We start from the raw sequence: 25,868 nt of genomic DNA on the forward strand, positions 1-25,868 counted from the left end.
TTCAAAACAAAGACCTTGCGCATTAAAAGTCTTTATTCTTAAATAAGTCTCTTAGTATAGAGCTTTTGAATTATATACATAGTACATTTTATGGCTTTTTTTGTTACTTTGCAAGTTCTGCTTTAGAAGTTAAAATAGTCATGCTTTCTGCTGCTCGCATGTAAAGACTTTTTTTTCCAAGATTCATTTTTATCATCCATGCAGTGCATTTTAGAGAATTCAGGAGTCACAGATTTTCTGACAAGGATGATATTCAGCCCACTAAGAAGCTTTTCTATTCAAGCAGTTTACTTAAAACTAGGAGAAATAAAGTTTCAGGACTAAAAAGATGATTTGCAACTTGATTTGGTTCCCTGCTTCAGTCTGTCCTCTAACCTTGGATGTCTTGATCTCTCTCTGTACCTGTCAAATGCTATAGGATATCACGTGGTAAAGCTAATACCTCCTTTACTGTAGGTCCTTTGAGTGAGTTCTTGCTCAAACTGGATTCCTTCTATGAGTGTGCATCATAACGGTTCACCTCCATCAGGGCTTTAGGTATCATTTTGTCTGTGAAACCTCCTGTGATTTAGAAACTAGCATATTTCTCTTCAAAAACTGCATCTGGGTAGAAATGTATGGGAAACATACATATATGTATACATGCACACATACATGGATACATTCTAGCAAATGAATCCACCAAGACTTTAATGACATTTAGTTCAATCCTAGTTTCTCCCTCTCTCTCTGGAAAAGGAACTAAAACATATGGGTTTATATATTCTCAGTTGTGTAAGAAGATTGAACTTCTATTCCCTTTTTATTAATTTATAAGAACCTCTAGTATGCCCAGTATTGCTTTCAAAAATATAAAGACCACTCTTCTAAAATTCTTGTGATCTGGAAACACACAATGAAGGTAACCCACAGAATAAGACGAAAAGAAGGGGAAAAATTTTTGAATGGTTTTATTTCATTTCATATGTAAAGAACTGGATGGGAAAGCAAGTTATCCAATATAGATTTATCTTTATCTTTAGCATCCATGTAGCTGACAGACAAACTGAAACCATTCTCCAGTTTGAGTCACGTATGATCCAAGGAGAATAGTTCTTACAAAGACTTCATAAAAGAGTATGTAAAAGATGGGAGAAAGACAAGGGAAACATGCAGGAGCTCTGTAGATGGCATTACACAGACAAAATGTCATTGAAGAAAAACACATTAAATGATGTAGTGGCTTCCATTTTTAGTGAAGTGCAAAGATACAAGAAGACTTAATCAGAGCAGAATGCATAATAGAGGCACTGAATCTTGATACTGTTGCTAATGGAGAGTCCATGAGGTGCTGGCCCAGAAAAGGCATGGTATTGCAACTCATGGGAAGAAAATCAGTAAAGAGGGATTTTGTACTTTGTACTTTTGCTGCACTTTTACCACAGTACGGCCTATAAAGCTTTCATCAAAAAATACACCTATGGTTCTCATAGCTTAACTACAGACACAAATAAAATACTTGAAAATGTTTCCTAAAAACATCCATGCATTATTTTCCTTCCGTATTATAGGTTTCTTAAAATCTCCCCGATTTTAAAAATTTTTTCCTCTCTTATTCAAATTTTTACTACAGTTTTTCAATGCATTTAGCAAAACCCAATTTTAAAGACGAAAATGTACTTCACAATAAGCAAACCATTCCAACGCAAACATTTTTGGTGGCATTTGTTCCCCAAAGTTTTACTCTATTGCCATTCAGCATGAAACATGTATTGATTCTGGCCTCAGGAACTGCATTCCTTTCTTCCCCCATTTTAGCAGGTGATAAATCAAAAGTGACACAGCAAAAGTGAAAAAGAAGTAGGACTCTAGGGAAAGGGGTAAGGTAGTCCCTTCCAGCTGGCTGGAAAAAAACACCTTCCAAACAACTAAATCTTAGACTTAAGGAAGTTATTCAGTGTTCAGAAGAAGATTACAAAGTTGATGTTTTCCAGTTGTCATGCCTTCTTCAGAAAAGTGTTTATAAACAGTGTGAGTGTTCTTATTTATGATTTACTTGTTTCTGTTTGATAGTCTTTCCATTGGTTCTTTGAGCAGCTTCTTTTCAGTATCTGCACTTTTTTATCACAGTGCAGTAATAAAGAAACAGAAATTACTTCTTAGCTTTAGACTCTTTCCTCTGCCTTCTACCTGACTTCTAAGGAGTTGTCCATCTAGGAGGACTGCCCCAAGATGCCTTTTTTACCCTTGGGCAAACAGGAGAAGAGGTAAATAAGTGTCCACAAACGTTAACTTATTTTGAAGAATAAAAACAAAGATTCATTTACTTAAAACCCACTTAAATTCACTTTGAGAATTAAAAGAAATAAAAGGCAAGCACCAAATTTACTTGTGCTAGTTAATCAGATAATCACACAAGCTGCAGTAATCACAAAATGGCTTAGAACAGGACAGAACAGGCAGTGAGAAAGGGAGAGAAAATATATTTGAAAATTATTAAATACAATTTCTCTTCATCTGCCATCCATGACATGTATTTTGTTGGCCAGTAATTCATATATTTCAAGTCATTACTAGGTTGAGCAGTTGACTGAAGGGGCTGTGCTGGGAGGCTGCTCCTGCTGTTTTAATCAATGTAGCATACGAAAACAAGCAAGAAGCCCAGCACATCCTTGAACAGCTGATGCACTGTTTACCTTAGGTCCTGCTATGAAAATAAAATAAAGTCAATTGGAGTCTGTGAACTGCTGTGGCATTACAAGAGGGCAATGTAAGAAATTCTGTATTGCCTCCTAGCTGCTGAGCTCCAAGGCATGGTAAGTTTGAAAAGAGGCATTCCCTTTGCCACTGAAACAATTCTGTGACAGTAGACTGGGAAAAGAAACTGCATACTCACAGCGGGAGATGGCTTCTTAAGGAGAAGGCATGGCCATGCCAAGCAGGAATCTAATACTTGTGCCCTTTTTGTCCTTTCTTTACTTTTTTCCTTCTTTCTTATTCTGATTTTGAAGTGGGTCAATTGCCACTCTAACACACTGCTATCTCAAGAAATTTTCTTCAGTTTTTCTTTCTCAGATATGTCCTCTTCTCCAGGCCATCTGCGCTGTGTCACAAACCTTCCTCTAATATCCTGCCTCCAAAAACTACCACTCGTTTTCCTTCAAATTTTCATCTTCTGTTCTCTCTGGTTTATGTCTCTTCACCAGCGTACCCATAGTTTAGTGTCACAATTAATCACATGTCTTTGAGTGTCTTCTTCCGTTTGAAGGTTCCATGCATAAGTTTCAGGTCTTTAGCTTTCTATGGAAGAAACTCCCACTTAACTTTCTCTAGATGGGTTTTCCATTGCAGAGTCCATAAGACTTGAGTTCATTTCAACTTGTGCAAAGGGCTAATGTATGCTTCTCAAAGTAATGAAAAGTCTACTTCAGAGCTGAACAAGTTTCAAGTGAAGCAGTGCTTATATAGAATAAAGGTATTTTAGAGAAAAGTCTCCATCTGTTTACCTTAGCCCTTCTAAATAGGGACCTTGCCAAAGCTAAAATACTTTAAACCTTCTCCCAGGACCCATATTTTTGGGGCATAATCAGTTTTCAAATATTTTCCAAGTCAAGGATGCTATTTTAAGTCATTCATTAAAGAACTTCAGTGACTGTAATTCAGCCTGTGTACTTCCCTCCAAGTGTCCCAGAGTAGGTAAAATTTCAAAGTACTTCTTATGTACATTTTTTTGCTTCTGGAGATTAACTTAATTATTTCCCGTTCTCTTCAGTTTTTCCAGGAAGCAGCGCTTATTTTACCCATTTTACCAAAAATACAACTCTAGTAAGTCCAAAACCAAGTTATAGCATTTAGAATATTTATACAGTACCTTTGAGTTTCCTGTAGCCATTTTTATAGAGAGTTTCTGACTTTGCATTCAACTGAAATTGTTTGTTCCACAGAATTCCTCCTGGCAAGGTTTCTTCTTTGCATTTATTCTCCTAAATTTTTGGCTTTCAGTGCAGTAATTTCTTACTAATTTTTACCAATGTGTTTCTGGGACTGTGCTTCTTCTGACATACTTCCCACAATATTATTTTAATCACCTATGTATCTTAAGAGTTTGTGGCCTGCCTTTCCCTTTTACCTTCTCTCTCATAATTCCCAAGTCCCATTTCCTACTTTTTTTCATATTAACTTTTATCTCCAGGGGACTAGATATACCTCATGATACCTTTGTTATATTTTCAAATTTACCACTCTTTCACTTTCATTCTATCTGTGCTTAATCCTATATATCCACCTAACTGATTAACCCTCATGGGCTTTCTGCCATTATCAGTTATTAAATTAGTGTATAATGGGCTCCTTTCTTTTTTACTTACATATTTTAACAAGACCTGGTGGAAGTCCATAATATGAAGGACTAAATATCTTTGTTAGAGGTTGTTTTCAGTGGTCTGTTTTGTGATTGGTAGGGATTAGTAGAAAAAGTTTAAATTAATTTTTATACTGCGAAGTTTCTTGTATGTGAAAAGCAGGAGAGCTTCTTCCTGCTCTGATCTTGACTCTGATTAGAAAGAGACCGCATTAAATATTCATTTCCTTCAGGTTCCTAGATTATTAAGGGATTAAACCTTTTTCCAAATAAATTTTGCTGTCAAAAGCACAGAGTACTTAATGTGAAATTAATTACTGTCTTTGGATGTTGCTACCATCATTGACAATGGGCAAGAGAAGGAGGATTCAGGATTTAGCAAAGTTCTATTTTTCTTAAATATTTTTTCTTGTCAAAGATTTACAGACCTCAGCTTTTGAATGGAGTGTTTCACAGTCTACCTTTATAATGCACACTGGCAAAAAAAGCATTGCCCTTGAACTCAAGAGAGAGGGCTTCTCTTCCTGGATCTGCCACTTTATATTATTGCCAATCTTGAAAATCTTGGGATTTCAATTCACAGTTCTGTGCCTCAGTTTCTTCAGGACAAAAATAGGGCAGTCCTTTTGGAAAATATTTTGAATTTTATTGATTAAGAGTATGCTTTGTGTTCCATTTTAGAAGAACGTATTAGTTATTATTTATATCATACAAGGTAAAGCTTTACTCATTACTAGAAAGCTGCTCATTAAGTGAAGGATGATAACTGTGCAACAGTACGTAGTAATGCCATGAATACTTCAGACTAACAATTGAGAAATTAAAACTGCAGAGGGAACTTAGGGAGATGAAATATAATTACTTGCTTGTACTTTACCTTTCTAATTATGGTTAACAAAGGAAACCCAACTTCCTAATCTATGAGAAGATTTTGACACGGGAGCAGGGGAAGAAAAGCTAGCAGCTGCAGTTGTGTTGTACTAGTGTCAGTAGTTCTATTCAAACAGTGGAGAGAGATTTTTTTAAGCAAAGAACCATATAGCATGTACTGATAGTAACAGAACATTTCTCTGTAATGGGTGGGCCAGACTTCTTGAAGGACTTCTTGACACCTTTGTACTGTTACTTCTTAGATCTGGTATGAACCCGTGCAGACTGCAAGAGGGCTCATATCCAATTGTAAGCTCCAAGATTTGACTTCTCTGCCATGGGAGAAATTCTTTCAGATTTTCTGTGTTGCTTTTTCTTACATGGAATAATAGATGGAATTAATAAAATCTTTATCCCCTGAAGCATATAATTTAGCTAGGGGTCAGTAGGTGACTCTTTTAGTACTACTATTCATCTAGAATTTCCAGACACATCCTTTCATTCTGCTTTGAATTTTTGTGAAAGGGAGAAGAGAAAATTTGTCATTTCTCTGAGATGTCTCCATGCCAGACAGAGCTTTAAGTTACTTGCCCTTCAGAAATCAAAGTACAAATCTATTGTGCATACACTGAACCAATAGTCAGCACATTGTGATCTGGGCTGTTGGTCTTATTATGCTGTCACGGTTTAACCCCAGCTGGCAATGAAGCACCACCCAGACGCTTGCTCACTCCCCTCCAGTGGGATGGGGGGGGGGGATAAAGCAAAAGCCACCCACGCAAGCAAAGCAAAACAAGGAATTCATTCACTGCTTCCCATGTGCAGGCAGAGGTTCAGCCATCTCCAGGAAAGCAGGGCTCCATCACGCATAATGGTTACCTGGGAAGACAAATGCCATCAATCCAAATGTCTCCCCCTTCCTTCTTCTTCCCCCAGCTTTATACGCTGAGCATGACCTCATATGGTGTGGGATATTCCCTTGGGTCAGTTGGGGTCAGCTGTCCCAGCTGTGCCCCCTCCCAGCTTCTTGTGCACCCCCAGCTGATTCACTGGTAGGGTGGGATGAGAAGTATAAAAGGCCTTGACTCTGTGTAAGCACAGCTCAGCAGTAACTAAACCATCCCTGTATTATCAAGAATGTTTTCAGCGCAAATCCAAAACATAGCCCTGTACTAGCTACTGTGAAGAAAATTAACTCTATCCCAGCCAAAACCAGCGCATATCCAAATAGTTCACTCTGTGTTCACCTATCTGTCTGCTCTGAAAGTTTAGCACAGAAACACAGAGCCCTAATCTTCTAAACTGTGGCAAGGTCTTAAAAAGGCTCCCAGGAAAGGGATTCTCTTTCTGCTGCCTCTAGAAGGAGATTAATTGGCTTTACTAGGTAAGTCAGACTGTAAGAGTGTGTCCCTGAATCTTAAATTTACAAGATCTTTTTCTTTTTTCTTCAACTGCGATGTAATTGCATAATGGATATTTTTTTTTATGTCAGTAATTGCAGCTAATTCATGTAACAGGGAGGTTAACTACAGAAATGAATTCTTCATCATTATCCCATGAGTTTCATGCTCAGTACATGGCAGCATCACTATTCTGAACTAACATGTTTTGCTACTTGTACTGACTACACACTCCTGTAATCATAAGGTTAATTGCCTGGTTTACAGTTTTTAACATCACTGTAATTGCAGAGTAATTACACTGTGTTCAGTAGACTAACAATAAATTTTACAGGTAACAAAAATAAAAGTTTACTATAATGGAAGTTTCAAAAAATTGGCTGTTCTAAAGAAATAACTACAATCTTAGAATAGTAATTTATTACTTGAGAGGGAGTATTTTTCAAATCCAGCCCACTCGCTTATTTGCTTAAAGACCCAAATTCTGTCAAACACATAACCTTCTCAAGCCATATTTAGAGCTCTTTTTCAAGATAGGGTTGGCTTTTTTGGGGGTATCTATTGTGAAGTAACATGGAAACAGTACCAACCAGTCTCTTTATAATAACTGTTGCCTGGTGAGCCTTGTTCACTTCAAACCAAAAGAGACTAGTGGAGATGACTGGAATACAGATGGCACAATTTGCTCCTTGACAGAGGTAGAGCAAAGCTGACCTAGAAATGTTCCTGGCTTAGTAATTGTATCCAGCTCTTCTTACATAAAGGAAGGCAGATGTAATATAAAGAACTTTCCTTAAGGAAGAGGAATTAGGAATAAAAGGAGTGGAATATAAGGGGGACATTAGTATCCCTCACAAAATTACCATCACATACCAGCTATTAAATAGCATTTTGTCAAAGAGAGATTCACAGCTCCCCTACCCTGCTATTATGCCACTGATCTGCAGCTTCTCAGGTGAGTTCCCAGTATTCCAGTACCATTGACTTGTGTATTTATTTGTTCTCTGTGTGTTTGTGCATATTTGGCAGCTGCTAAATGGCTTTGGCACTTTTACCCACAAGCTCCAGAGGAAAGCTGAACCCTTGGTTAACTGGCATAATGACAATTACAAGAGTGCTGCTTTTGTGAAGGAAACGGATAGTTTGACTTAAAGACCATTAAAGCGCTGAGTGAGCTGTGGCCCATCCACCTCTATATTCATTACTTAGATAGTAAGTCGCCAGTGATTATTGTCTTTAGCAGAAGAAGGAAAAGGAGAAAAGAAACCACCTGTGCAGCAGAAAGGAAGTGTTTTAATGGAGCTTGAGGAAGTAGTAGAGCAATCTGGACAGTAGAATCACTGGTGATTACAGAAACAAATGGTGTCAATTAAAGTGGCACGTCAGCCTTCATTAATTCCAACGCACTATCAATATGCTAACTACCAAATACTTGATCCTGAGGAATGACCCTGATGGATCGTAAAGCCTTTGTCTTCCCAGCATTATGTTTCTATACAAAGCCCTCCAGCTAAAGACAGGCACTTTCTCACAGATGGATAAGGCACACATTAACAGAGGAAACAGATTTCATCCATTACGGGATGAATCTTCTTTTCCAACTTCTTTGCAACTCTGTGGCGTGGTTGTTTATTTACATAATACATAAGAGCAGAAAACTTTTACAGGTTTTGTAGCTCTTTTTTGGAAAGGCATTCTTTCAGAAGAATCAGGAAGAATTTCAATAGTTCTTTCAAACTGAGAAAACAGATAGATTGAATCACTTTATCTAGTTCTGAAGCTACTTGAACATGGTAGATGAGGTAGCTTGACTTCAAATTGTAAAGCTTGTGTTCCACCTAGTAGAATTAAGTGATAGGGTGTGAAATGAACACAAAGGAGAAGATCAAGAGGTAAAACCCAAGCATCTAAAGAAATAAAAAGTAGAAAATTAATTTGAAGTAGGAGATAATGAAGAAAAGAAATCTTAAGAAAAGAAATCTAAATAGTAAATAGAGTGGATGGCATAAGTCAGTCTCAAAGTCAGGACAAAACTGCTTATGTAGCTTTAATATACAGCCAATCCATTCAAGCTTTACCTTTTCTGTGGGGATTAAACATGTCCTAATATCCCTTTCACCAGAAGAATGCAGCAGTAGAAGGAGCCTCTAAGACAGAATTCTTTTAGAAAGCTGTTTAAATATGCTCGCTTGCAGTGCCCTGCGCTGCAACCCAGTCTTCCTGGCTTCCTTCGAGATCCTGCAGATAGGTATAAAATACTCTGGGTCAGGTTTTCACCCCACTTCCAGTGACTGCTGCAAAATCAGGTAGACATCTGCCATAAATGGAAGAGTCCCTTTGCAGAGGGACATTCTTTCATGGATTAAAGCCACAATAACCAGAAGAGGACAGAGCAACCTGTCATTTTTAACATACATCAGGTCATTTGGCTTCTGTAGGGATCAGAATCAATTCAGGCATAAAAATAGGTGTCATAGTACTGTTTCCTTCACCACTTTCCTTTTTGGCATAATGTCTCACTGCAAAATTTCTGACCAACTATTAATTAGGAGTCTGATTCTGTACAAGTGACATTTTAAACTGATGACAAGACATCCCTGAGCAGATTTCAGAATGAGGAGCCAAACAAAGGTGGATAAAAAAATTATTGCAAATAAACAATACAGGGATAAGAGCAGTGTAAAACGGGATCACATCTAAAATTAGCATAGCACAAGGTTGTCATGCTAGGGAGCCCCACAGATTAGACCCTCTTCCTTCCACTCTCTCCTATAACTAAAAATACACTGAAGAAACACCTAAGATGAAGGAAAATTGGGCAAGGATCGCATAAAGGATGTATGGAGACTGAGATACAGAACAAAGCCATCGAGATTAGATCAAAGAGAATGAACTAAAACCCTATAAAATGGTAGTGAAAAGTAGATCAGTAGTAGCAACCCTTGCAGATGACTTTTTGAAAAAGAGTGGAGAATGTGTCAACAATGCAGTTGGTAAAGAGAGAGGGAATATGGATTCTTAGAGTAAATTATTTTCTGTGCTTGCCAATACTTTAGTTGTACAGCTCCACATATTATAAGAATGTGCTGATAAAATCCAGTTTCTACACTTCAAAGTCATCTCAATATATACACCCTCCAGCTTGACAGGCACTTTTTCCCCCCTCCAGTCTTACCCTGTTCTGCCATTCCTCTTCTGTAACCCATCTGTGAAAAAAAAAAAAAAAAAAAATCTCTTTTTTTGAATTTATGTTTTACTTATGTCATCGGCACTTACCTTGATGGTTTGGGGTATATTTTTAAGAAATTATAATGCTTCACTGAGTAAACATATATATAAATATGGCAAGTATACTTTATACTAGTGTCTCAAGCACTATTTTCATTTTAGAAATTAAAAAGAGAAAATAGTAACCACTGAAGTTCCATTATCATTATTATTTTATAATGAATACAGTGGGGCTGAATCTTAATTTTGGAGCTATCTTTAACACTCCTGTGGGGACAGACAGAACTAGATTTTCAGCACCTTTGTCTTCCCACAATCCTACAATTAGTTTTTCTTTTCCTAATATAATTTAATATACATTGAGATCACAGTATGTTTTCAGTATAGCTGGTTGCAGTTTTGACTCAGATGATATATCTCTTTTGCTAGAAGCAGAAGTTTTTGATCTAAAGCTTCTTATGTCATTTCTAGTGGGAGAGAAAGGCAGCCAGCCGCCTTCTTTTTCTTTGTTGTTCAGGCATTCAGTTACAATAGCGAGACCTGTTCAGGTCCCAGTTTGCAAATCCTGAACTCCTCTCCCCTCCCATGTGTATGACTCAGAGAACTGAGTCAGTTTCTTGCCCCAGTAAGTGCTAAATTATTTAGCACCACTGAAACAGCCCCAACAGGAGAGACTGAGAAAAAGAAAACATTTGTCTCCTTAAACCAAAAGGTCTGAGTTGGATGTGCAGCACTTGGGTTTCAAGGTCCTGTGTTGAATTCCTTAAACAGCATTCCTGTAGTGCTGCAGCCACTGGGTTATTAGTAGGCTAGCCTTTCTGCATTTTCCCACTCTCTTTTATATATAGATGAGGTTGGTTTTGTGCATTAGAATTAAAGAGTCTTCAAATTCCAAATTTTTTCACGAAACATAATTCTCCTGCTCTGGCCAGCCCTGTCTTCCAGATTGTTAAGGCTAACAGAGGCCATTACATTCTCAAAGTTGCTATAAGATAACAGAAAGGAGAAACATAAAGCCAGCATAGGCTGTGTAGATGTGGCTTTAGAAGCCTGTTGGGAACTTGCAGTAGGAATAAAGTCTAGTATAAAGCATACCTTTACCAATCTTTTGTAAATCCGTCCTCCCAAAATGTGACTAGCTTGTCATCTGAAGTAACTGAATGTGACCTCATCGCAGGCATCCTTGAAGAAACCAACCGGCCATCAGACTGGGGTGCCCAAAGATGTCTTATAGCAGTTTTGGACAGGAGTGGTTAGGGGGCTTAAGCTATCATCCTGTAAGAGACTGAAGCAGTTGGTGCAGGATACTTCAGCTCTGATGCCAGCTAATGCACCTAAGGTTATTTTCATAGCTTCCATCTGGATATCTGTGTGTAAAATACTGGGATCTCATTCACCATTGAGGTGATGTCAGAGGACCAAGGATCTTTCCAAGATAGTCCCTGACATATTCCGTGTCAATGGCAAATGAGAGGTATTCTAAAAAAGGCAGGATAAGTAAGTGAGTAGCACTGATTTTGTTCTGTAACATTCTCTAAAATTTTACCTCAGGCCTGTTTCCAAGCTTGTAGCTGAGCAGTGTGAATACAAAGAAACTTTAGTTACAAATGTGCATAATCAAAATGCTATATAGACTTTGACATAGATTTTCGTGGAAGCTCAGACTTGTTCCAGATACCTATTTGAGTAGGTGGATAGCGTGGATAAATCAAAGATAAACTTCTTTTCACAGCCTGTTAATGCACTGTCACTAAGCACAACCAAGAGGAAGTTCTATGAAGGTTAATGGGTTATGTTAGGGTATGGGCTTCATGCCTTCCTTGAACCAGGTGACTACCCACACTAGTGGGTGTCAAATACGCTGCATGCTCCGCCAGTGCACCTTTTCATCATTGAGGTTAGTTCTGCAGACACACCTTGCCCTCAGAGGCAAATCCTTGCTTATTTAAAGCATTTGGTGGATAGATAACTTGGGTGTCTCCTTTTATGGGATGTTATATAGGAAGGACAATTTTGTGTCCCATAATAACAGCCTGTTTCACACCAGACATACTTAGTTCCCCTTGGAAGCAACAACTTTGCTTATTCATTGTCCAGACTGACTTTGAATTGAGATCTAGATTTGGCCCTGTAATCCTACTAACGTTTCTCTAAGCCAGTCAGTTCACATCAGTGCATTAAGATGGATTCATATGTCTGTCCAAGCCATCTCTAATGAGTACCTTCCTATTACTTTCAGTGATACCATTTGCCTCTGTGGACCAAAGAAAATGAGCCACCACTAAAAGCTGGTTTAAAAAAACCACATTCCCTCAATTCAAAACCTTAAAGGGTTCCAACAGCAGGGCTGTAGTTTCCCTAAAATCCTAATTATAGTGAATTAAATGACTAAAATGCTACTAATTACTTTTTAATTTCAAGAGAGATGTTTACAAAGCACAGTATAATGAGTAATACAGTACTTCAAATGATTACTAATGTTGCCATTTTGTCTGACTTAATCTCAATTAGTATAAATCACAATGTCATCATTGCTAATTGCCATTCCTTGTGAGCAAAATGCTAATTTCTCTTTACAATCATACAATTGCTGTTTGTTTTTCCCTTAAATTATTCCATTTAAGAGGCCCTGATAAAAGGAGTGTTCTGAATATTTTATTTTCTAGAACTCATGAAGAGGAAGCCATGGACTGAGGCTTTTTGTGTTTATTTTTCAGTAGATTTGTCTTTTAAGTTCATTTTTTTCCTGTAATAAAAAAAAGCTTTCATCTCTCAAGTGAATCATCAGGCAAGATGTAAATTTCTATCAAACTGTACTTTCAAGGGATTTTGCTTGTTTTACTGTCAGAAATTGTCTTTATTATCTGTATCTGAAAGGAAGTTTTGAATTTTTTTCACAAAGAAAAAGAATGCTCTACACTTAACTGTAGCTGTGTTCTTACGAGGTTCTCACCGTACCTGTGAAAAGTTAAATATCAGCAGAGAAAGTGAAAATGATTTGTCCAAGGTCAGAGAATGTAAAAAGGGAGTAGCAGAGCTGAAATCATGCATAGAGCTCCTGCCCTCTAAAAGGCTCAAAGAAGTGGACGTCAAATGTTCGGGTCCTTTGTGCAGGATATGCATTACAATGCCAATGTATTTCCATTCTGGTGTTATATAAATGAACAGGGAGAGGTCACAGGTCTTTAGTACTGCTGTCTTCCCCATTGGTAACTGAGATCAACTCCGAACCTTGAGCCATCAGAAATTACTAAAGCTCCATTTGTGTGCCATGTCAGCTCACTGTAAGGCATTGGTCTCTCTCTTCAAAGCCCCTGGTGGGATCAGACTCAGCCATGTCATGGCAATTCCTCTTGTTTCTCTGTATCATCATGGGAATATTTTGACCAGCAAGGCCTGTTAAACTGAGCGGAGCTGGAAAGAGGCACTAGAGAGTGCCAGAGTATGCTATTGTCTACTCTAACATATCTTCATGCTTTCAAAGCAAAACTGATACTCCAGGACCCAGCCCACTTTGCTTTCATTAAGCCCTTTCTCCTTCCCTAGCCCAGCCACAGTATTTCTGCTGCTTGGAATAGACGCTTGGAGGTAAACTATGGTCATAATTTTTAAGGCACAGTACAGGTCACAATGCCCGTAACTCTCTCTTCCAGGAATGAACAAAGGATTCATTTTTTATTTACTTCTTACTTACTTTTTAGGTAGAAAACATACCAGAAAATGTGAGTAGTACATTTTCCAAACAGAAGCTAAGTTACATTCCATTAATTCAGTAGCTGCATTTTAAGTATCACCTGATGGTTTGCTTCTAGGCTCCGCTTGCATAGGTATTGCTAATACTGTTGCAAGAAGTTTACCAGTTCAAAGTTCTGTCTTGAGAGGAGTGACAGGTCTGGAAAGCACTTTGTCCTTATGGCTCTTTGTCCTTATGGCACTTTGTCCTTTAAGCATTCATTTCCCAGTCAGCCCAAAGAGGAAAATAAGGGGATGAAAAGCACTTCAGTTATCTAATCTAATTCAGTTATCAACTGCTAAATAAAGTCCTAAATCACCAGAGTTGGTAGGATTTCCAAGACAAATGATGAGAATTTGAATGGGGTTTCCAGATAGGAGTGCATTTGTTTGCCTTATTATTCCAGATACAGCTTAGCTAGCTGCCTTGAAAAACATAGTCATGCAGGATTCCTGCTTTGTAAAAAAGCTACTGAGAGTCAAAACACAGTATAGCTAGCTGATCCTTAAGTGTGAGGGGAAAACACAGCTCCAGATTAAGCCAGCATAAGTACTCCTGCACCCGTGAAAATCAAATTGGGCAAAATTAAAAGGCAGTCCCCAGGATTTTAAATAGCTACTTCAGAGAAATTCCAGTCTCAGGTACTCAGTTCACACATTTCCTGCATATTCCCAATGGCACTCACTACACAGCATTCACACAGGTACAGTGTCAGCAGTTTTTTGGACCTGTGTGAGCTCATGCTGAAATCCTGTGAAGTTAATCAGAGTTTTGCCACTCTTTTCAGTTTGAGCAGGCTGGGACACAATGGGAGTTGTAGTTGATCTACCTAGCAATATTCTGTGCATTAAACAGCCTTTTTTCCTCATGTAGAACTTTCTTTGTAAACTTTGTGAGTCACTGTGAAGGTAGAAAGCTTTATTTTTTTCCCAGCCCTCATTATGCAGTCAAATTGCCCTTCAAATTTTCTTTCTATGCTAGTGGCTGAACTTTACCTCTCATACTATTGTAGGCAATACCAAGAGGACTATGCCACTGCTGATGTAATGAATGGGATTAAAAAAATTGCTGTGTCTAATCATTTTGCATTTTCCAAGCTTGCACAATAAATAGACTAATCAATCTAAGAAAACATGCCCCAGAAAGAACAACTGCATTACAGAGTAAATAACACAGGTTTTATTAGCCTTGCATTCTAGTTACTTACCACCTATCTGTAGCAAATACCTGAAGGACACAAACACAGCAACAGAGGTGACTAGTCACTCTCTTGAGAGGTTTTGCCTAAATTGTTCTATTAGGGTTTTTTTTATCATGTATTTTCACAGTTTTTGGGGGTAAGTGTACATCAAGGGATCAGAGGGAGAACTGCATATTATTTTTACTTTATTTTGCAAAAATGCTTCCTTCTTTTCCTGCTTTATTTTAAGCTTAAACCAAGTATGTAACCCTGGTCTGTTCTTATGACAGGCAATGCTGCCTGGCTGTGTAATTGTTAGCAAAATAATCTTTTTTGTCTTTCTATTTTCCCACTGTATCTGTCACTGGAAAATCTAAGTGTCATACGAAATTCAATTTTTAAATTGTATTTCTGTTTTCATTTAAATAAAAACCTCTGCAGTAAAAAGCCTGTAATATTTGTATATGGCTAAACTTTTTACATTGATATACTTTGTAGCACTAAGTCATTTAACTATGTCACTACATTTTCATATAAAATGAGATATCACAACACTGAACCTCAGATGAAAAATGTTGAATTTAAATGGTCTCTAAGTAAATGGTATTCAGCACAGGGGTTCTATTGCTGTTGAATACTAAAAAGAAAAAGTCATCTGTGAAGGTCAAATCAGGACTAAGATCTGTATTCTACTAAACTGTGAGTTTGTTTTGCATCTGGGTATGGTGTTTGTGTTGAGCTCCAGTGCAAGACATTCACATACAGGACTTTGTTTTTTAGAAATGCCTGGAGACTTTGGAAGAATTAATGGCTTTACAAGATACTGAAACGTATCCTTGTAAGGGAGCAAGTAACCACTGAATATCTGCAAAAGGAACCTGCTTCCATGGAACAAGCAGGGGAAACCTTTGTGGAACCAAACTCACTGTAAATTAACCAAAAGCAATTATCCCACAAGTCTTTAATTAGAATACTTTCTATCTATGCAGGAACAGAAAGCAAATCCATCAGATTTAGGAGGCATGCAGAGTCTTAAGCACAGAGTATTACTTTCTATGAACTGTGCTCCCATCTCAGTGATCCTGAAGACCTCAATATCGTACCTGTGAGAATTTCAGTGTAGACAGCATCTTCAGTTAATAAAGGCGGCAAATCTGTCAAATATAGTCATTACATGGTTGCCTATGATAACAAGGATTGGATGTCATGAGCAAAGAAGTCTGTCTTTTTCTTATGTTCCTGAATAGCAGATACTGCCTCTTCCATTCTGAGAATTCCCTAAAGGTTGGCCTAGCCTTGCAAATTTCCAAGACTAGCATGTGATCAAGAATATCCCATTAGAGCCCTACATTTTTCCAGTTTTATAGTAATGAACACTAAGAAGGAAAGTACACTTTCATAATTACAGTGTTATGAAAAATGAAAGACTTGTAGAAATTCTGTTTGGAAGTGACCTCTGAGAGGTTATGTAGTCTAACTGTCCATGTAAATCAGGACTATTTTCAACACGAGATCAGGTTAGCCATGGCTTTGTCAAACAGGGTCTTGAAAATCTCAAGGATGGAGATTCCACAACCTCTCTGGGTAATTTCTCCCAGTGCAGTCCAGCCTCCTGGTGATTTCTTTCCCAGTGTCCAGCCTGAACATACCAAGACAAAATTGGTGGCTTTTGCCCCTTTTTATACTGGCTTTAACAAGAAGAGTTGGGCTTCATTATCTTTGTAGCTACTGTACAAATAGTTACAGGTTGCTATTAGATTGTCCCTTGGCTTCCTCTTCATCAGACTAAATAAAGCCAGTTTTCTCAACCTTTCCTCATAAGTTATGTGCTCTAGGCCCCTGGTCATCTTCTTAGCCTTCCACTGGAACCTCTCCAGTATCTCCACATCCCTCCTGAATTGGAAGGCCAAAACTAGCCACAGTATTTCGGGCATGGCATCACCACCGTTGAGTGGAGGGGGCTAATACTTTCCCTGGTCTACCTGACACACTGTCCCTATATGTTATGTGCATATAGTCCCTAATAGTCCCCTGTAGTCCCCTAATCCCCTATAGTCCCCTCATCCCCTGTAGTCTAATATGTGGTTTCCTTTACTCACAGTGAGACTGCTGTGCTGGTTAATATTTAACCCTATGACCACCATCAGCTCCAGGTTCTCTTCAGCAGGGCTGCTATTCAGCCACTTGGTTCCCAGCCCACAGTGATGCAGGGGGTTACACTGAATAGACAAATTTGCACTTTTCCTTGCTGGACTTCAGGAGATTTCTATTGGCACAATTCACAAGTTTTACAAGGAATTATGGATTGATTCTCTGCTTGTTATGGCAGCTACTTCCCCTGCCAGCTGGTAGCTCATTACTACGTGCATTCCTCAGGGGTCAGTACTGGAGCTGATAGTCTTTATCATCTTTTTTACTCATCTTGATGATGAGATGGATGCACCTTCAGCAAGTCCATGAATTGTGAACAGCTGTTGATACACTGGAGTGTATGGCTGCTATTCAGAGACCTCAACAGACTGGAGACATGGGCTGACAGGAGCTGTATGAAGTTCAGAAAAGGCAAATGCAGAGTCCTGTACCTCAGGTGTAATGACTCCGAGCAACAAGACAGGCTACGTGCCAAGTTACTAGAAAGCAGCTGTGCAGAAATGAGCAGAGGGTTCCTCGTGAAGAATAAGCTGAGCATGAGTTAGGAGTGACTTAGACTTAATGCACTAACACTTCATGTTAGCAAGACTATCGTTTGAGGGAAGCAATTATTACCTTCTGTTCAGCACGTGAGACCACACTTGCAGTACTGTGTCCAATTTTTCTCTACATTTAGTGGATGCTATGCATAGAGGGATTTTCCACCTCACATGAGACTGAGTGTTCCAGTCTGTTGAAGCAATGGGAGAATTAACAAGGCAGAACAACCAGATCAGCCTGCTAAACGCATTTACACCCAGTTTAACCCTGACTCTCTCCCTGGTGCTGATTTCCCAAAACAGCAGAAAAATCCCTCCAGATAGAGCCAAGGGGCTGGGTTTGACATTGAATAACATGTTGTCAAGATGAATCTATTACTGTTAGTGGAAATTGCTCCTCAGTCAATATTAGGAGACACCAGTGTCATATCTCATCAGTATAGTTTCAGAAGGGGAGGGAGAGTCAGATGTTTCATTTAAAAACTTTATTTTAGTTCTGTCCCTCAGCGGGTGCCAGTGTTGATTTCTAAAAAGACACAAATGTTTTGCATTCTGTTTCCTAGCCTAGATAATAGTTGAGCCTTGAAGAATATTTTGCAATCCATTCTGACTAAACAAGGCAGATGATCATATAAGTTCCTACCTCTTCTGGGGTCCATTAGCTGGGTGAACACAAAGGCAATATCATTATTTCAATTACCAAAACTGAAAATTCATCCATACAAAAGAGGAAAAATGATCCCTGGTACTCTTTAGCACCAAGACTCTCCTACTTCATAGTGCTGCAGCCTTTCCTATTGCAGCTTTTGTATTTTTTCCAAAAGAAATTGTTATCTCAGTAAACAGTAACTGTATTTTAAGACTTCTGGCTGAATTGGAAGGAGTATCAGAATTGCAAACATGACATACTTACAGTGACTTTTTTAATATTTCATGGGTCTTGTTGGCTTTTTTGCTTGCCTGTTTCTTTGTTTTCTTGCTGTGATGAAGGGATGGTATAAATGAAATGAAATCTTATGCAGGTACAACTGAATGGGTAAAAAAGACTGGATGTGCTTCTTCATTTTCTCAGTCACTAGAACCTAACAGTGGCTAAGCTTGGCATATTATGAAAAGATCTAAGTTCTTCAATAAACTCTTGGAATATATAATTTCTGTACCCCATCGGGTCACTGAACTATCAAGTCTTATATTTCTGTCACTGCCAATAGCAGTAATGACTATCTTATGTTCTAATGCAAGATCATTTTGCTTCACCTGACTAACCATTCTTTACCTCTTTGCCTGTAAATATACACCAATACGTAAGATTTTATAACCCCATTTTAGTTGTTGTGGTTATAAATGTGAGAACTATTAATGTCCATAAAACCAGTGAGTTCCCTTTAAAATATAACCACAGTAGAAGAACTGCTGTGTTGGATTTGAAGCATGGTTTCTTTACTCAGGTCTCTTATTCCCATAACCTACCATCCCTAGATGTTTCCAACACTGTTGCCATAAATTACGTGAGTCCAAACAGCTGTGAGACAACTTGTTCACTGTGAAGGTCTTGTTCTAATCTCAGTAATGGGAGACTCCTTAACAGCTACCGTTCCTTAAAAGCATGAAGTTTTTCTTCCTTCCAAAAATCGTTTTCAGTAACATAGTTAGGTGGACCAAAGATGATGTGAGCCGTGGTAAAACTGAGTGCCACTCTTCCATGTAGCATTGATACTTCTAAAGGTCTGTACAGCAATTAGATGAAAAAAAATTCTTTGTTATCTAAAGGTAACTACTGTAGTTTCTGAGATACACATTGCCCAGAACAGCGGGTTAGCAACATATTTCTCAAACAGTGTGCTAGAGTTTTATGGCTGTCACTAAAATGTCAACCATTGATCCAGTGGTAATATTATCTGAGTTTCAATTACAGTGGATCAATGCTGGCTTTTTAACAATAACCTTTGTAACATGCTGGGCAGCACTGGAAATGTATCTTACTCCACATAACTTGTACCAACTGACAGCAGTGGTATGGTTAACATATACAAATGGGAAAAGAAAAAAACATTAAAGAATCAACTTCAAAATGTTTAAGAAACTTTGAGCACTGAGCTCCGTCCCAAAGGAATAAAGGAAAAAAAGTTATATTAAGTACAGTTTGAGAAATTCTCTAATATTTGCCCAAATATTTTCCCTTCCATACATACATTCACTCTGCCCCAGAAAGATCCTGATTTCTAAGTGGAAAATCACTCTTTGATTTCAGAGAGTCCTTGATGTTACACTGAAATTTGTTCTAGAAGTTCCTTCAGAAGAAGTCTGAATACTCCAAGTAACACAGTCCAGTATTTTCAGGCCTTTATTTGCAAGTCTATTCCTTTCTTTATCTGACCAGAAAAACAAATCGCAGCACTAAGACTTATGTTCAGATTCTGTTGCAGGGTTTATGACTGATGACAGATAAATTAATTCTTTTCTGTCAAAGAGGAATAGTAACATGTTTTTTTCCTCAGTCTATTATTTTAACCTGTGGCTTTGGGCACAGACTGTATGTTACCAATGGCCAGTTCTGGGAATAAAGTCCTTATCTCAACTCCCAGGCGTTTAAGTAGCATTTTGATGAAGAAAAAGAAATAAAAAATTCTCCCAGTTTTAGAGGGAACTTCACGCAGGTTTAAAACAGTAATACCAGAGCAGATTGGTTTTTTTCCTGATTTGTGGCTTTTCACAGAGTTTTTATGGGTCTATTAATGTTGTTATTTATTTTTCATGGTTTTATGCAATACATAAATAGGCTGAAAAGATGTACTGTTCTATCCTATTCTCCATGTCCAGCTGCATTTATCCTTGGATAGCTAAGGAAGAAAGGAAATAAGAAAATTAGAAGAAAGAGAAGTATTTGTCATAAGAACCTCCCATATATTTTGGATTATTTAATTGTGGAATTAAGAGGTGTGAGTGTTAAAATGTCTTAGTGTGTGTATATAAGTGCCACACTATACTGTCCAAGGCAAGGTTGAAATTGGTCAATACTCAGAGCCTTCTTCCCCATTAACTATCAGTCTTTGTGATTAACACTGACATAACATTGTTATAGAAATAGTAATGCAACTCCATAGTCCTTCTTTGCAATAATCTTTAGATCCCACAGAGGAAGATGATTAAAAGCTTTCCAAACCTTTTCAAATCAGGGATCACTCTTTCTTTCTATCAGCTTCAATGGCTGTTAAAATAAAAACCACCAAAATGATGCTGTTCTACTTGTCTTAAATGACTCAAAAATAAAAAAATCACAGTTCAGTATACCTCTCAAGCTGTGTAGCTGTAGCTGAGCATCCCTATAATACCTAAGATATATTAAAGACAATCTAAAATGAGGACTAGGTTAATATTGGTGGTGGTAGGCAGGTATCAGCAAGAACAAAGGCGATTGGACTTATGTCAGCCTTTGTGCATGTGCAGAAATGTCTCTGCCTCTTCCTTGCTGGTCTTCCAATCATTCATCATCAGAATAAGATACTATCCTCTGACTCTAAGCATCTCCACAAGTCAGGGTGCAGCGGTCAGTAAGGGTCTGTGCACACTTACCCACACACGCAGTTTAACAGAGCTGCAGGGTGATGGCTCCTCACAGGCACTTGCTGCAACTGCAGGTGACGTGTTTGTGTGGGCTCAGGTTTAAGGCTCTATATTTACACTGAGTAGCCATGTCAGTGTGTCACTTGGAAATAAGTCTGTCTCTCACTGAAATGGTGTAGTAAATAAGAAAGGTAAAAGTGAACAATCCAGTGAGTATGGGGATATTCAGGAAATGTGTTTCATACAAATGTAGTGGTAGACTGAGGCAAGCTAGGGCAAATTATCCCCAGTCTGTCATTCAGGTAGGACTTCATTTCCAGTGAGGAGGTGTGAAAGGATTTTCTTCTTATGTCAGTGCAGTATCTAGCCTTTCTACTGAGCGTAGTGATTGATACAGCTTTAAAATTACCTTACATGCCAAAGGAGTTTCTAAAGGCTATCTGCAAATCATGGATAAATTCATATCTTCCCATTTCACCCAATTAAGGGGGATAAAAAAGGAGGTGCAAAGAGTTTTCAAAGGACTCCTTTGCGATCTGTTCATCTCCGTAATGGTAATCTGGATTCCAGGATGATTTAAAGATGCTTTCAGGTCCCCAGCCACAGAAGTCACAGCCAAAAGGCCATGGCAGCTTGGGCTGCCCAGCCCATATCTGTCACATTGTGCATACCTGGAGGATGGGAAGTTTGAACCTCTTCCTTTCCTCAGGCTTCAGGGAACTCCACCTCTTCTTTCCCCACAGACTCTCAGAGTATGCAGAAAATAACTTTGGATATGAAAATACTGCAGAGATTTATGAGCACACCTGAGCCCTCTCCTGCCCAAAGGAAGAAAGATACGCCTCTGAATCTGAGGGACAAGATCCCCTAGGGATCTTGATCTTAAATCATGCAGGGTGCTCTTCGTCAAGAAATTATAAATTAACTCTTCACTTCTTCAAGCACTTTAGTGAAGATGAAACCCCTCACTTGGTAACAAATCAGCGCATGCTGAGCCACATTGAAGGAAGCTATTGCAAGATAATTGACAACAGTGACATGCTTGATATAGTCTTGATGTGCAAGAATATACTCTTGATAGAAGTAAATGCTAAATAATTAGAGTATACAAAGAGAGAATTCTCTCACTAGATTTATACAGCTGAAATTCCACAAATGGACTTTACTGGTATAAAAAAGTTTGGAACTGGGCCCAGTATTGCTCCTCTCATAAAATAAGCTCACCAGAAGAGTAAAGTTAGGAATTTGACAATAAAGTCCAGGATAATCAGCACTCACATTCTAGCATTAATCTGTCATTTAAATCTATCTAGATATCTTCTCTTTCTCTTTATTCTACAAGTGAATGGAATGGTTATATCTCTAAATGTCTAGTCTGAGACATAGGGCCTCAGCCAAGGTGACATTTCATTCAAGCATCATGCATCACTGACACTGCCCACAGAATGCAGTGGTACTCAGTATATGAAAAAGAGGAGCAGAACAAGTCCTCCACTGCTAGCTAATTCCCTAAACTGAGCTCATCATTACAAAAAAAAAGAGAAAAGCTGTGCCCTGGAGATTCCTGTAACCTTTAACAAACACACTAAAGACAAGAAAATTGCTTCAAAGTAGTCACACTTAAGGCTGTTGTTTGCTTCCAGGTTCTAGCTATCTGTAGGAATGTTAATCTAATTAACTTTTTGATTTCCCCTCTTGCTCCCTCCCCCTTCCCCCCACCCCTCCCCAGGAAAGTGTTCATTAGGGAGAAAAGTCACCCTTAATTGTTCATTTCTTGGTAAAATTTGCACTCGTGCTACTTGTAGATGGAGTATTATCTTGTGCTTTAAGAAGCCAAACTTGAAATGGAAAAATCAAAGTTTGCTGCCACGGAGCTCTTAGATGAACTTGGTCAAATCATTAAGCTTTTCTGTAGAAGTTATCGAGACACCCCGTCATTACTTGAAATTTAAGCTCTCCTTAGAAGGTATTGGTTTTAAAATTTCATACGGGGTTTGTACAGTGCTTGGATCAACTGTATCTCAGTGACTACGGTGCTACAAACGTACATCAGGAGTAGGTCTACTTGCTTTTTACTTGTAAGTCTATCCAGATTGCTGCTTAGTTGTTGGCCTGTGGAATGTTTCTTTGCTTAATCATTAGTTAGATGGAGCAATAGCCCAGTTAAAAAAACATTGCCTTAAAAGAAAGACGCTGTAAATAGTGGGAGCTTTTCCATTAATTTTGTAGAAAAACTGTAGACTATAAAGAATGTTGAGAGGAAAAGAGACATATGCACCCGCATCTCAGACTAATATGCACTGCTTCAGCAAGATACATTTAGAACAGATTTTTCTGGCATCTGAGTCACCACTTACTTTCCCTGTCATTTTCACAATGAAAGGAGAATGATGCTTTCTCCAGGCATAGTGGAAAAAGGTGATGCCATTTGTGTGAGGCCAATAGTAATTACTCACCTTTGTGCTATGATTCAGCCTTCTTCCCAAATACTCTTTGTTTCAGAGCAAAGAGATAAAGACTGCTGTATATACGTCTCAATTCAGAGCCTCTTTATCCAAAACATACAGAGTGTGAACTTCCTTTGGCCATCTGCAGGATATCTGGGGGATTTCCAAAAGGAGCTTAAAAAAGAGAAATTGCATGCATATTTCATTTTATTCACAGCACTTAATGAGGAGCTTTATTGAGGTGCACATTTTCCGCAGTTTCATTCGGCAGAGAGGTGTGTTTCTGGTGATACCATTGAGGGTCAGACTGTATCTTCTTCATCAGATGTTCATAAATTACTTTAACCTGATTAGCTAAAACTTTCTTTATTATAGAAAAACACAGAGAATTCAAACCTGCTATAGCAAATGACAGGGTCATAATTTTTTCCTTGGGATGAACCATTAGGAGATCTGGACTTCCTCCACTGCCCCACACATACTATCTGTAACTTGAGTGATAGGTTATTTCACTTAAAAAACTCAGCTTGCCAATCAAAATATAGGAAGTGGGGTCAATCAGAGAAAGGCAAGATACCAATGTGAGAGCTGAGTTAATCAGAAGTCATGTTTATAGCTGATTTTTTTTTTTTGCCCTGTTTGTTTATTCTATCAAATGAAGACATTAATACTCATTGACCTTAAGGGATATTGTAAACTTCTAAATTTGAAGAAACCATGAAGTACTAGATCTGATTACTAATTAACACATTTTTTAATTTAAATATGAATTCCTAGTTCCTTGTAGAATGTGCAAAGAAATGTAGTCGAGTAATTCGCATCCACAAACTTGTAGTTGCTCACAATTTATCTCACAAAGTTTACTTGCTAGTGAGCATCAAGGTATTTGTGTTTAAATTTCAATATGTGTTTCTGCTACTAAATGAGAAAATTTTAATGCCTGATCTAATGGGAATGAATCAGTCAGTCAGATACATCCAGGATAATAGGAGCATTGCTCCTGTACAAAGGCTGCACACAACTGTGAGGGTTTTTAACAACTTCATCAGGACATTCCTTCCTCGGCATAGATTTCCAATTACACTACATCGTTGTTGATATACGTCATGTGTTCAAGCTTTATTTCAGTTAATTCTTGCCAATGAAACTTAGTAGCTAGCAGAATTGCCTATTTTGTTATTAAAGAAGCAGTATTTTTACTAATACTTTCTACAATTTTTGATGGAAGTTTGATCTTACACCTGCAAGTACAGACTACTTAAGATGTCCACTTTTATGAAGCCTAAGAAAAGCCTGAAGTTCAGGAAGAAATGTGACCTTGTGATTATAAGAAGAAGGGTGGAGGTTTAGGGGACAGGATTTCATACCATTTATTTAGTAGAACTGGGTGCACAAGAAAGGAGAACATATTTTATCTGATAGCTTTTTTCCCCATTTCATTGAAATATTGATGCATTTTCAATGTGGGAAAAAAATCAGCAAATGGTATTGCACTGGTTGATTATCAGTGACTGTCGACCTCTACAGGTAATTAGGTATATATTGAAGTTAAGCACATCAAACTGGAAGAAAGTGCTGAGAAAACTCTAATAGAATCAATGGTATTTTCCTCAGAAAGAGACACTGGAGTAGTCTTAGGCACAATTCAGTCAATTCATTTTAGTTGCATCTTACAAATGAAGAAAACCACTGCTCATTTATATTATTCCTGAATAAGATTTGTTCTGCTTTTCGGTAAATAGATTTCATTTAATCTTAGAAAGTTATAAATAATAAATTCAGCCATTTTTGACATTCCTTTGCTTTGATATGAGACATCATGTCAGGCTTTGATGGCAAGGGACATCAAAGAGTTGCAACCACTTTTTAAAGACTAGGGTTTGATGACATTTTAGCACAAGCAGTAAAATGAAGTCCTGATCCCCTAGAAACTGCAGAATTCAGGCTAATTTCTGTGAATATTTTAATCTCAAATAAATGGCAAAAATATGATAAGAATGTAGAAATACTCATTTATTTTTAGGATTGCTGAAATGTTTTGATGGGCATTTGATAATAAAACTTTTAAATAATTTTCAAAACCCTTTTTGCAACAAAAGAATTGTTGAAAATACAAACACAACCTATTTTGTTTTGGATAAGGTTGTATTGGGTCAGGCTGAAATGGAGTTAATTTTCTACATAGATAGAAAAGGTGTTGATAACACACCGTTGTTTTGGCTACTGCTGAGCAGTGCTTGCACAGCATCAAGGCTGTGTCTCCAACATTTCCCCCCCTCACCAGTAGGCTGGGTGTGGGCAAGATCTTGGGAGGGGATATAGCCAAGACACCTGACCCAAAATGACCAAAGGGATATTCCATACCATATGATGTTGGCTCAGATATAAAAGCTAAGTGAAAGAAGGGGGGGTGGGGG

Source organism: Egretta garzetta, unplaced genomic scaffold (genome assembly GCF_000687185.1).
Source record: "Egretta garzetta isolate BGI_Z169 unplaced genomic scaffold, ASM68718v1 scaffold329, whole genome shotgun sequence".
Classification (NCBI taxonomy): domain Eukaryota; kingdom Metazoa; phylum Chordata; class Aves; order Pelecaniformes; family Ardeidae; genus Egretta; species Egretta garzetta.